The sequence below is a fragment of the Eschrichtius robustus genome, chromosome 10 (genome assembly GCF_028021215.1).
Source record: "Eschrichtius robustus isolate mEscRob2 chromosome 10, mEscRob2.pri, whole genome shotgun sequence".
Lineage (NCBI taxonomy): Eukaryota > Metazoa > Chordata > Mammalia > Artiodactyla > Eschrichtiidae > Eschrichtius > Eschrichtius robustus.
The window spans coordinates 82,489,710-82,501,963 of NC_090833.1; the positions used below are offsets into that span (position 1 = coordinate 82,489,710).

At 39.2% G+C, this 12,254-nt stretch overlaps 1 protein-coding gene across 4 annotated transcripts in view; it reads right to left on the bottom strand.

The window, feature by feature from the left end:
* Nucleotides 1–12,254, bottom strand: part of FRMD3 (FERM domain containing 3) — a 371,558-nt gene that overhangs the window by 287,890 nt on the left and 71,414 nt on the right. The window contains exon 2 of one of the 4 annotated variants that reach the window (XM_068552181.1): nt 7,070–7,100. The exons of the other annotated variants lie outside the window; for them this stretch is intronic. The gene's annotated coding sequence lies outside the window, so the exon portion shown is untranslated. The remainder of the gene's footprint in view (nt 1–7,069; nt 7,101–12,254) is intronic. 4 annotated transcript variants of the gene reach the window in all.

The following is a 12,254-nucleotide window of genomic DNA, read 5'->3' on the forward strand; positions in this document are numbered from 1 at the left end:
TAACAGCTGATCTTTCAGCAGAAACTCTGCAAGGAAGAAGGGAGTGGCAGGACATATTTAAAGTGATGAAGGAGAAAAACCTACAACCAAGATTACTCTACCCAGCAAGAATCTCATTCAGATTTGATGGAGAAATTAAAACCTTTACAGACAAGCAAAAGCTAAGAAAATTCAGCACCACCAAACCAGCTTTACAACAAATGCTAAAGGAACTTCTCTAGGCAGGAAACACAAGAGAAGGAAAAGACCTACAGTAACAAAACAATTAAGAAAATGGTAATAAGAACATATATATTGATAATTACTTTAAATGTAAATGGATTAAATGCTCCAACCAAAAGATATAGACTGGCTGAATGGATACAAAAACAAGATCTGTATATATGCTGTCGACAAGAGACCCACTTCAGACCTAGGGACACGTACAGACTGAAAGTGAGGGGATGGAAAAAGATATTCCATGCAAATGGAAATCAAAAGAAACCTGGAATAGCAATTCTCATATCAGACAAAATAGACTTTAAAATAAAGACTATTACAAGAGACAAAGAAGGACACTACATAATGATAAAGGGATCAATCCAAGAAGAAGATATAAGAATTGTAAATATCTATGCACCCAACATAGGAGCACCTCAATACATAAGGCAAATACTAACAGCCATAAAAGGGGAAATGGACAGTAACACAATCATAGTAGGGGACTTTAACACCCCACTTTCACCAATGGACAGATCATCCAAAATGAAAATAAATAAGGGAATACAAGCTTTAAATGATACATTAAACAAGATGGACTTAATTGATATTTATAGGACATTCCATCCAAAAACAACAGAACACACATTCTTCTCAAGCGCTCATGGAATATTCTGCAGGATAGATCCTACCTTGGGTCACAAATCAAGCCTTGGTAAATTTAAGAAAACTGAAATCATATCAAGTATCTTTTCTGACCACAACGCTATGAGACTAGATATCAATTACAGGAAAAAATCTGTAACAAATACAAACACATGGAGGCTAAACAATACACTACTTAATAACCAAGAGATCACTGAAGAACTCAAAGAGGAAATTTAAAAATACCTAGAAACAAATGACAATGAAAACACGACAACCCAAAACCTATGGGATGCAGCAAAAGCAGTTCTAAGAGGTAAGTTTATAGCAATACAATCCTACCTTAAGAAACAAGAAACATCTCAAATAAACAACCTAACATTACATCCAAGGCAATTAGAGAAAGAAGAACAAAAAAACCCCAAAGTTAGCAGAAGCAAACAAATCATAAAGATCAGATCAGAAATAAATGAAAAAGAAATGAAGGAAATGACAGCAAAGATCAATAAAACTAAAAGCTGGTTCTTTGAGAAGATAAACAAAATTGATAAACCATTAGCCAGACTCATCAAGAAAAATAGGGAGAAGGCTCAAATCAATAGAATTAGAAATGAAAAACGAGAAGTAACAACTGACACTACAGAAATACACAGGATCCTGAGAGATTACTACAAGCAACTCTATGCCAATAAAATGGACAACGTGGAAGAAACGGACAAATTCTTAGAAATGCATAGCCTTCCGAGACTGAACCAGGAAGAAATAGAAAATATGAACAGACCAATCACAAGCACTGAAATTGAAACTGTGATTAAAAATCTTCCAGCAGGGGCTTCCCTGGTGGCACACTGGTTAAGAATCCGCCTGTCAATGCAGGGGACACAGGTTCAATCCCTGGTCCGGGAAGATCCCACATGCTGCGGAGCAACTAAGCCCATGTGCCACAACTACTAAGCCGGCAGTCTAGAGTCTGTGAGTCTCAACTACTGAAGCCCGCATGCCTAGAGCCCGTGCTCTGCAACAAGAGAAGCCACCGCAATGAGAAGCCCACGCACCACAACGAAGAGTAGCCCCCACTCGAAGCAACTAGAGAAAGTCTGCATGCAGCAACAGAGACCCAACTCAGCCAAAAAAAAAAAAAAAAAAAAATCTTCCAGCAAACAAAAGCCCAGGACCAGATGGCTTCACAGGCGAATTCTATCAAACATTTAGAGAAGAGCTAACACCTATCCTTCTCAAACTCTTCCAAAATATAGCAGAGGGAGGAACACTCCCAAATTCATTCTACGAGCCCACCATTACCCTGATACCAAAACCAGACAAAGATGTCACAAAGAAAGAAAACTACAGGCCAATATCACTGATGAATATAGATGCAAAAATCCTCAACAAAATACTAGCAAACAGAATCCAACAGCACATTAAAAGGATCATACACCATGATCAAGTGGGGTTTATCCCAGGAATGCAAGGATTCTTCAATATATGCAAATCAATCAATGTCATACACCATATTAACAAATTGAAGGAGAAAAACCATATGATCATTTCAATCGATGCAGAGAAAGCTTTCGACAAAATCCAACACCCATTTATGATAAAAAACCCTCCAGAAAGTAGGCATAGAGGGAACTTTCCTCAACGTAATAAAGGCCATATATGACAAACCCACAGCCAACATCGTCCTCAATGGTGAAAAACTGAAACCATTTCCACTAAGATCAAGAACACGACAAGGTTGCCCACTCTCACCACTATTATTCAACATAGTTTTGGAAGTTTTAGCCACAGCAATCAGAGAAGAAAAAGAAATAAAAGGAATCCAAATCGGAAAGGAAGAAGTAAAGCTGTCACTGTTAGCAGATGACCTGATGCTATACATAGAGAATCCTAAAGATGCTACCAGAAAACTACTAGAGCTAATTTATGAATTTGGTAAAGTAGCAGGATACAAAATTAATGCACAGAAATCTCTAGCATCCCTATACACTAATGATGAAAAATCTGAAAGTGAAATTAAGAAAACACTCCCATTTACCACTGCAACAAAAAGAATAAGATATCTAGGAATAAACCTACCTAAGGAGACAAAAGACCTGTATGCAAAAAATTATAAGACACTGATGAAAGAAATTAAAGATGATACAAATAGATGGAGAGATATACCATGTTCTTGGATTGGAAGAATCAACATTGTGAAAATGACTCTACTACCCAAAGCAATCTACACATTCAATGAAATCCCTATCAAACTACCACTAGCATTTTTCACAGAACTAGAACAAAAAATTTCACAATTTGTATGGAAACACAAAAGACCCCAGATAGCCAAAGCTATCTTGAGAAAGAAAAACGGAGCTGGAGGAATCAGACTCCCTGACTTCAGACTATACTACAAAGCTACAGTAATCAAGACAGTATGGTACTGGCGCAAAAACAGAAATATAGATCAATGGAACAGGATAGAAAGCCCAGAGATAAACCCACGCACATATGGTAGCCTTATCTTTGATAAAGGAGGCAAGAATATACAGTGGAGAAAAGAGAGCCTCTTCAATAAGTGGTGCTGGGAAAACTGGACAGGTACATGTAAAAGTATGAAATTAGAACACTCCCTGACACCATGCACAAAAATAAACTCAAAATGGATTAAAGACCTAAATGTAAGGCCAGACACTATCAAACTCTTAGAGGAAAACATAGGCAGAACACTCTATGACATAAATCACAACAAGATCCTTTTTGACCCACTGCCTAGAGAAATGGAAATAAAAACACAAATAAACAAATGGGACCTAATGAAACTTAAAAGCTTTTGCACAGCAAAGGAAAACATAAACAAGATGAAAAGACAACCCTCAGAATGGGAGAAAATATTTGCAAACGAAGCAACTGACAAAGGATTAATCTCCAAAATTTACAAGCAGCTCATGCAGCTCAATATCAAAAAAAACGAACAACCCAATCCAAAAATGGGCAGAAGACCTAAATAGACATTTCTCCAAAGAAGATATACAGATTGCCAATAAACACATGAAAGAATGCTCAACATCATTAATCATTAGAGAAATGCAAATCAAAACTACAATGAGATATCATCTCACACCGGTCAGAATGGCCATCATCAAAAAATCTACAAACAGTAAATGCTGGAGAGGGTGTGGGGAAAAGGGAATCCTCTTGCACTGTTGGTGGGAATGTAAATTGATACAGCCACTGTGGAGAACAGTATGGAGACTCCTTAAAAAACTAAAAATAGAACTACCATACAACCCAGCAATCCCACTACTGGGCATGTACCCTGAGAAAACCATAATTCAAAAAGCGTCATGTACAAAAATGTTCCTTGCATCTCTACTTACAATAGCCAGGACATGGAAGCAACCTAAGTGTCCATCAACAGATGAATGGATAAAGAAGATGTGGCACATATATACAATGGAATATTACTCAGCCATAAAAAGAAACAAAATGAGTTATTTGTAGTGAGGTGGATGGACCTAGAGTCTGTCATACAGAGTGAAGTAAGTCAGAAAGAGAAAAACAAATACCATATGCTAACACATATATATGGAATCTAAGGAAAAAAAGGTCATGAAGAACCTAGGGGCAAGACGGCAATAAAGACACAGACCTACTAAAGAATGGACTTGAGGATATGGGGAGAGGGAAGGGTAAGCTGTGACAAAGTGAGAGAGTGGCATGGACATATATACACTACAAAACTTAAAATAGATAGCTAGTGGGAAGCAGCCGCATAGCACAGGGAGATCAGCTCTGTGCTTTGTGACCACCTAGAGGGGTGGGATAGGGAGGGTGGGAGGGAGGGAGACGCAAGAGGGAAGAGATATGGGAACATATGTATATGTATAACTGATTCACTTTGCTATAAAGCAGAAACTAACACACCATTGTAAAGCAATTATACTCCAATAAAGATGTTAAAAAAAAATTTAACAATAAAAAAAATCAAATGTAATCCATCAAAACAACAAACTGAAAAAGAAAAATCAAGGGACTTCCCTGGTGGTCCAGTGGTTAAGAATCCGCCTTCCAATGCAGGGGATGCAGGTTCGATCCCTGGTTGGGGAACTAAGATCCCACATGCCATGGGGCAACTAAGCCCGCACGCCACAGCTACTGAGTATGTGGGCCACGACTAGAGAGCCCACATGCCGCAGCTACAGAGTCCACATGCTCTGGAGCCCGCACGCCACAACTAGAGAGAAGCCGGTGTGCCACAGTGGAGGATCCCACATGCCACAACGAACTTCCTGCATGCTGCAACTAAGACACGATGCAGCCAAAAATAAAATAAATAAATAAATATTTTTTAAAAAAGAAAAATCACGTGATCATATCAATAAATGCAGAAAAAGCATTTGACAATTCAGGACCCATTCATCATAAAAACTCTCAGTAAACTAGGAATAGAGGGGAGATTTCTCAACTTGATTAAAAAAAAAATCTACAAAAAACCTTTAGTTCATATCGTCCTCAATGTTGAGAAACTCAAAGCTTTCCCCACTAAGATCAGGTACAAGGCAAGGATGCCCCTCTCACCACTCCTTTTCAACATCATACTAGAAGTCCTTGCTAATGCAACAAGGCAAGAAAAAGAATAAAAGGTACACAGATTGGGAAGGAAGTAATAAAACTGCCTTTATTCACAGATGACATGATTGTCTATGTAGAAAATCTGAAAGAATCAACAAAAAAACTCCTGCACTAATAAGTCATTATAGCAAGGTTGTAGGATACAAGGTTAATATTAAAAAAATCAATCTCTTTCCTATATACCAGCAATGAACAGTTGAATTTGAACTTAAATCATGGCATGTCACTTATTTCAAGGTACACAGGAAAACCATAGCAACATTAACCAAACTCACATAAACAATGCCTTACCATGAAATTGAAAGAACTATGAAAATGGAAATCTGGATGCCTGGGTCCTAGTCCTCTGTCACTCACCAGGTTAAGTGAGTCCCTTCTCTTCTCAGGACTTAGATGCTCCCCGAGAAAGATGCAGGCATTAGACTAAAAATCTAAAATCTTTTCCAACTTTCTAAGTCCTCTCTGAGAATAAAGGCACATATTTCTTCTCCAAAATGTCTTATTTTTTTTCCTTTTAAATAGACTTTATTTTTAGAGCAGTTTTAGGTTCACAGCAAAATTCAGCAGAAGGTACAGAGATTTCCCATATACCCCCCATCCCCACATATGCAGAGCCTCCCCCAATATCAGCATCCCCCACCAGAATGGTACATGTCCTACAATTGATGAACCTACATTGATACATCATTATAATCCAAAGTCCAGAGTTTACATTAGGGTTCACTCTTGATTTTATACATTCCGTGGGTTTGGACAAATTTACAGCAACATGTATCCACCATTATAGCATCATATAGAATAGTTTCACTGCTCTAAAAATACTCCATGCTCTCTGTCTATTCATCCCTCTTTCTCCCACCCCAAGCAACCACTCATCTTTGTACTGTCACCAAAGTTTTGCCTTTTCCAGAATGTCACACAGTTTTTAAAAATGCAGAAGTAACAAATGCTTACCAAAAGTGCAAATGGTATAGCAGTATGCAGAGGAAAGCAGGAAAGTTTTCCGGTGTTACTCCACACCCTGACTCTCCTTCAAGAGTTAACCACCATTAAGAGGCTAACACTGCACTGTTCAGTATGACAGCCTCTAGCATATGTAACTATTTAAATTTAGATTTTAATGAACTAAATTAAATAACACTGACAATTCAGTCCCTCAGTGACACCAGTCACATTTTACGTGCTCAATCGCCACGTGAGGCCAGTAGCTACCAAATTGGACAGCACAGATAAAGAACAGTTTCATCATCACAAAGGTTCTACTGGACAGTGCTGATCTAAAGTGCAGAAGGAGGTCTTTTTCGATTCCTCTCACTTCTGTTCAACACTTATTTCCAGAAACCCCCAAACTACTTCCATCAGGCCCTCTCTGGTTGGACTGAGGACCACCTTAACAGGTTAAAGGGATGAGTTGCTTTGGAAAAGTCTGTCAATTTCCTGATCTGTCATTAAGGAAGACTCGCTTCATCACTGGGCTCACTGAAGGTCACAGGTCATGGAACCATCGCCACCCCAACAGCACATAAGAGTCTAAAACCTCAACTAAGAACTTGAAAACTCCAGTGTTCCTCAGGGCGGTGCCTGAGATAAAACACGCGATATGTCTTACCTTTCACTCTGGAAGTGTAGCCAAGCTGACCCTGCAAAACAATGGCGATTGTCATTGAACCACACAAACCATGCCTCAGTGGGGTTGTCCTGATTATTCCCTAGTAAACAGTAGCCAATACTGTTTTCTAGACTCCAGCTGACCACTGCACTGTCTGCATAGTCTGAGCAGATAATTGCCAACTCCCCACTGCAAGTGATGGACCTCTCTGTTAACATACAAAATCAATGCATTTCTTAGTTCCTCACAAACACCATGTCTTTGCCTATGCACAGCCTTCTGCCAGAGGCCCTTCTTTTCCTAACTGTACCCCTTCTCAACACAGTCCCCCAATTTAGTGGCCAAACAATGCCTACTTTTTCTTTAAAACTCATCTAAGTCTTGGATGCTAAGACATCATCTCCTCCAAAAAAAACTCTTCGCTGTCCTTCCCAGGCTGGATTAGGATCCCCAGTGGCTGCTCAAGAATTTCTATATAGGAGACACTTTGAGGGTGAAAAGCAGGTAGAAAGCAGGGAATGGGGTGTGTGACTGCTCTTGAAATCACATTTTATAGCAAGGTACAATTTTTGCTGAGATATTTGCAAGACAAAGAGCAAAGTTCTTAAAGATGCTCTTATTCACATTTAAATGGGAGTAAGAAAATATCAGCGATCCATTTCAAAGAATATCCTTTGGAGGAGTAGTGGCTTTGGAAGAGAGTGATTAGAGATTAAAGGAGGGTTACACCTTCCCCCAGTTGATACCTCGGTTTCTCTACATGCTCCAATAATACCTTAGTGTTCTTCAAATGTAATAGTATCACCTTGAATCTATGTGGCTGTCTTTTCTACCAGACTGGAAAGGACCATATTCTTACTTATCTTTTTATCTCTGGTACCCAGACTGGTCCTTAAGAGAGATGCTCAGCAAATGTCTGTTGGATGGATGAGTGGAGGAGCGGGTGGCTGGGTTGACAGATGAATGGATGGATCGGTGGATGGGTGGATGGAAAGGATGGGAGGGGACAATTGTGCCTTCAGACAAAAATCTCCTAAAGGTAAAGATCTTGAATCTCAAATCTCAAAATCTGTGCCCCCCTGCCTCCATTTCCAATAACATCAAGAAAATGTTTCATATTTAACAACTGCTGAGTACATGGATGGGAAAAAAGACTGGCATTTCCCACCCAGTGAGTGTAGTAAAGAAAGGCTGGGGGAAAGAAAACAAAGAAATCTTTAACAATAAATACTGGATTAGAGCAGAAACCTCCCTTTCTCTAATGGAGGGACACTTTGGAGATAAACCTAAACCACCTTCCTGTCTGTGGCATATGATTAAAATCTGCTTTGTTCTTCTAATTTGCTATTCTCAAATTACCACACTGCTGCTGGCGCTGCAAACTCAGACTTCACGGCTGCCCTTGAATTACTGTACAACTTTTCCTCCTTGTTTTCTTTTAATCAGCACTGAACCAAGAAGGTGCCATCTACGCCTGGTGGAGAAACTATGTCTCCAAATGTGGAGACAAAATGTGTCATTCAAGGTGCCCTGCCCCCCACCGCCATGATCCTTCAGCAGAAATACATCTCCCTTGAGGTTTGGGAACACAAGAGGTGAAGCTACCCTTGACAAGGCTCCAGGTGGTATGAAGTGTTTTTTCCACCCCTGACTCCAGAGATTTTATTACTCTTCCACCTAAGCCTTCAAAACAAAGAGAGCCTGACCAGGATGTAACCAGTGCCTAACCAAAAAACTTTACTTTCATATTTTTCTAGCAGTCTTCTAAATACCATGGCCTGGGATTGCTAAGAATTTGACTTCCTGAGTCAATCTCAAAACTACAAGGTAAATTACCACAGAGGATAGACAGACAATTCTATGACATCATCCTTCCTCTTTTTTTCCTTTGTAATTTTTTGAAAGTTACTTTGAAATTTCAAAATACAAGCAACGTATTGCTTGGTACCATGCCAAACATGTAAAGGGAAAGGGAAGGTATCTTTCAATTATCTAGCAACGTTAGATGCCAATTCATAATTACCTGATCAATTGATGTCAATTTTCATTTGGAAGTACATTGAGCCATATATTGACTAAAGAAAGTAGAGAAGAACTAAAATTGTGTCCTTAGATGACAGTTCTAAGACATCAACATGCTTTCTTTACCCAGAAATGTGGTCAGTGTGAGGTTTTTTCCTTGTGCTATTAACAGTTGTCAGTGGAAAAGAATTACATCATTTAGACTGCCAAGAAAGATTCAAAAACAAAAGAAGGGTAGTATTTAGTATTTAGTAGGAGCAAATCGATAACCCAAGACACCATACCCCACCCTAATTTTGCTAAATAGGCAACTTCAGGCAAATCACACCTCTGGATCTCAATTTAATCAACTAGCTAATACACTTTATGAGCATACTACTCAAGGATATCAAGAGGCATATGAGCAGAAAGAAAGGATGCTGCTAAACAAAGAACCAATAAATTCCCACCATCATAACATTGTAGATGACACCTACATATGGATGAAGATCACAGACACTAGCATTATTTTCAGAACAATGGGCAGTCATATGCGTATAGACCAGCCCAAAAAATAACATCGGTTAGTAACATCAAGGAAGAATTATTAGCCAACTTACTGAGTAGGCTTTTGTCCTCTCTTCTATTAATAAAGCTAATTAGTTACTGATTTATTTTAAGATTGCTTAATTTTATTACCAATCCATTAGTAAATGATATTGCACTTGAATTTTCACAGTTTGCACATGAAGACCCTGATTCAGTCAATCCTTTCCAGACTAACATTCACCATCAAGGCCTAGTGCCTTAAAGCAACAAATTATGCTTCTGAGGTGAGAGGTAATAAACCAAATTGTAATCTGTTAATATGCTAATTGCTTCCCCTGCTACAGAATAATCATATTTCAAACCTTAGCATAATAATAGATATATTCAGACAAAGCTCTGTTGTACATCTAAGATCCAGGCCATTATGTTACTAATATTAAATTATTTCTTTGAGGGATTTTACAGAACTTGAATTTATTTTAATCAACATTCACAATAATCTCCTGGAAACTAAATAGAAAACAAAATTTGCCATTGGGGATATCTGAGATGTAAGTAAATATTTTAAAAAGATAAATTATTGCAGCATAACTTGCAAAGTTCCTCCTCATATAACATGTTGACATCAATTTTACACCACGTTGATAGGATTTTAAAATGTATTATCTATTTAATGTTCATGACACTGTTTCAAAGGGTAACTTCCCTAGAGTGAAAATCCTATGCTTTGTAACTCAGAGCCTTATAGCTGGGAGAGGACTTTTTTTCATCGGTTATTCCAAGCTAGAAAATGAGAATTAAGAGAAGGAAAGTGCCTTTCCACTGAGAACTCTGAGTTGGCTGCCTTTTTTTCTTGCAGAAGAAAATGGAGAAGCTCTCGTTCAGGTGGGAATTGCCAGACTAAGGGAAAATGAGTAAGTGCTCTTGGAAAGAATTCCAGAGCTCAAACTCCATTGGTTTGATCTACAAGGATTCCCCAAGCAGAAAGACAAAAAAGGAAGACCCATCATAATAGTTTCATTCATACCACATGGTTTCTACCACCACTTGCATGAATACTAAGGACTCTCTTATCTGTGTCTCCATGCCAGACCTCTCTGCTCACTTTCATTCCTTATTTCCAACTGGCTACCAGTAATTCTCCACTCAGATTCCCTACAGGCACCACGAAGTCAACATGCCCAGGCTCATCATCTTCTCCCCTAACCTGCTTCTCCTTTATTCTGTCTTCTCAGGGTCAGTTTCATTGGTGTGGGATCCATGCTGAGAAGGATCCCACACTTGGTTTAATGGTCTGTTCTTGTGATCTTGAAATTCTTAATAATTTTTAACAGGGAGCCCCATATTTTCATTTTCCAGTGGGTCCCCAAAATGTGTGGCCAGTACTGGATTGGTATCACCATGACCCCTGTCACTGAAACCAACCACCTGGGACTAATCCCAGATTCTCTCTTCCTTCATTTCTATGTCCAATCATGCTGTTTCATGGCCATGGCTTTACACCAAGCAAGGGCTCACCGTGTTTGGAATGCCTTTTTCCCTCCGTCAAAGAATTGATTTCCACTTGTCCTTTAATTATTAATCAAGATTCATCTACACCAGAGGTACTGATTGATGTCTCAGTCTGACACAGATGCCTCCTCTTGGTCCTCCACCCACATATATCTGTCATTTTGTCCCTGAATCATGATCGTGTTTCTCTGCCTCCAAATGACTATCAGCCTCTTGATGTCTGATTTTATTTTCTTTTTATCTCTAGTTCCCAGCTCTGTGCTTGGCATGTAGAAGATATTTTTTAAATGTTTACTGAATAAGATTGATGTTATTTCAAAAAACTTTACTAATTCACTTTTGAAAAACACAATTGCTTGACCTATACAAATGTTCTTTCCCTTTAGAATTAACTTCATGTTTTTCCAAAGTGATCCTCTCACTTCCCTCAATGCACCTTCAGGGGAAGTCACCAGACAAACAGCTCCAGAGCTTATGTTACACCTCAAATGTATTTTTCACTGTCCTCTGGGGTCACTGTCCCCCGAGGTCACTTCTGAAAGTGAGAACAGCTGGGTCCCCTAAGCCTCTGGGAATTTCCAGGCACTGCTGGCTTATACACAATGATTTGTTTGTGCCAAGAAGTTGCCAGAGTTCCTCCACAATGCCACCAGGGTCCAGGATACAGGAAAGCAAGAGTGGGAAGTGTGGCCCAGAGGGACAAGAACTCTCTCATTAATCCTGGGCCCCCATGCGCTCTCACGGACGCCCAACCCTTCATCAGATTGGCCATCACAGGAAATCCTGTTTGAAAAACAATCTCTTGATTTGGCTGGGATGGGGAGTCAAAAGAAATCGTTTCATCCGCAGCATCAATATCTAATCAGCACTTCAGTCTATCAGTGATAGATACACCTGGATGGATTTCTTTATTCATTCACTCACTCATTCACTGAACCTCTACTAAGGGAAATGTGCCAGGTGAGGTGTTATCAAGGGAGACAAGGGCCAAAAAGCCCCACACTCAAGGAAATCAAGAATGTTATTATGAAACAGATAAATTTCACTAACGCCTTGCTATTCCAAGTGTGGTTCACAGAACAGCAGCAGCAGCATTATCTGGAAGCCTATTAGAAATGCAGAA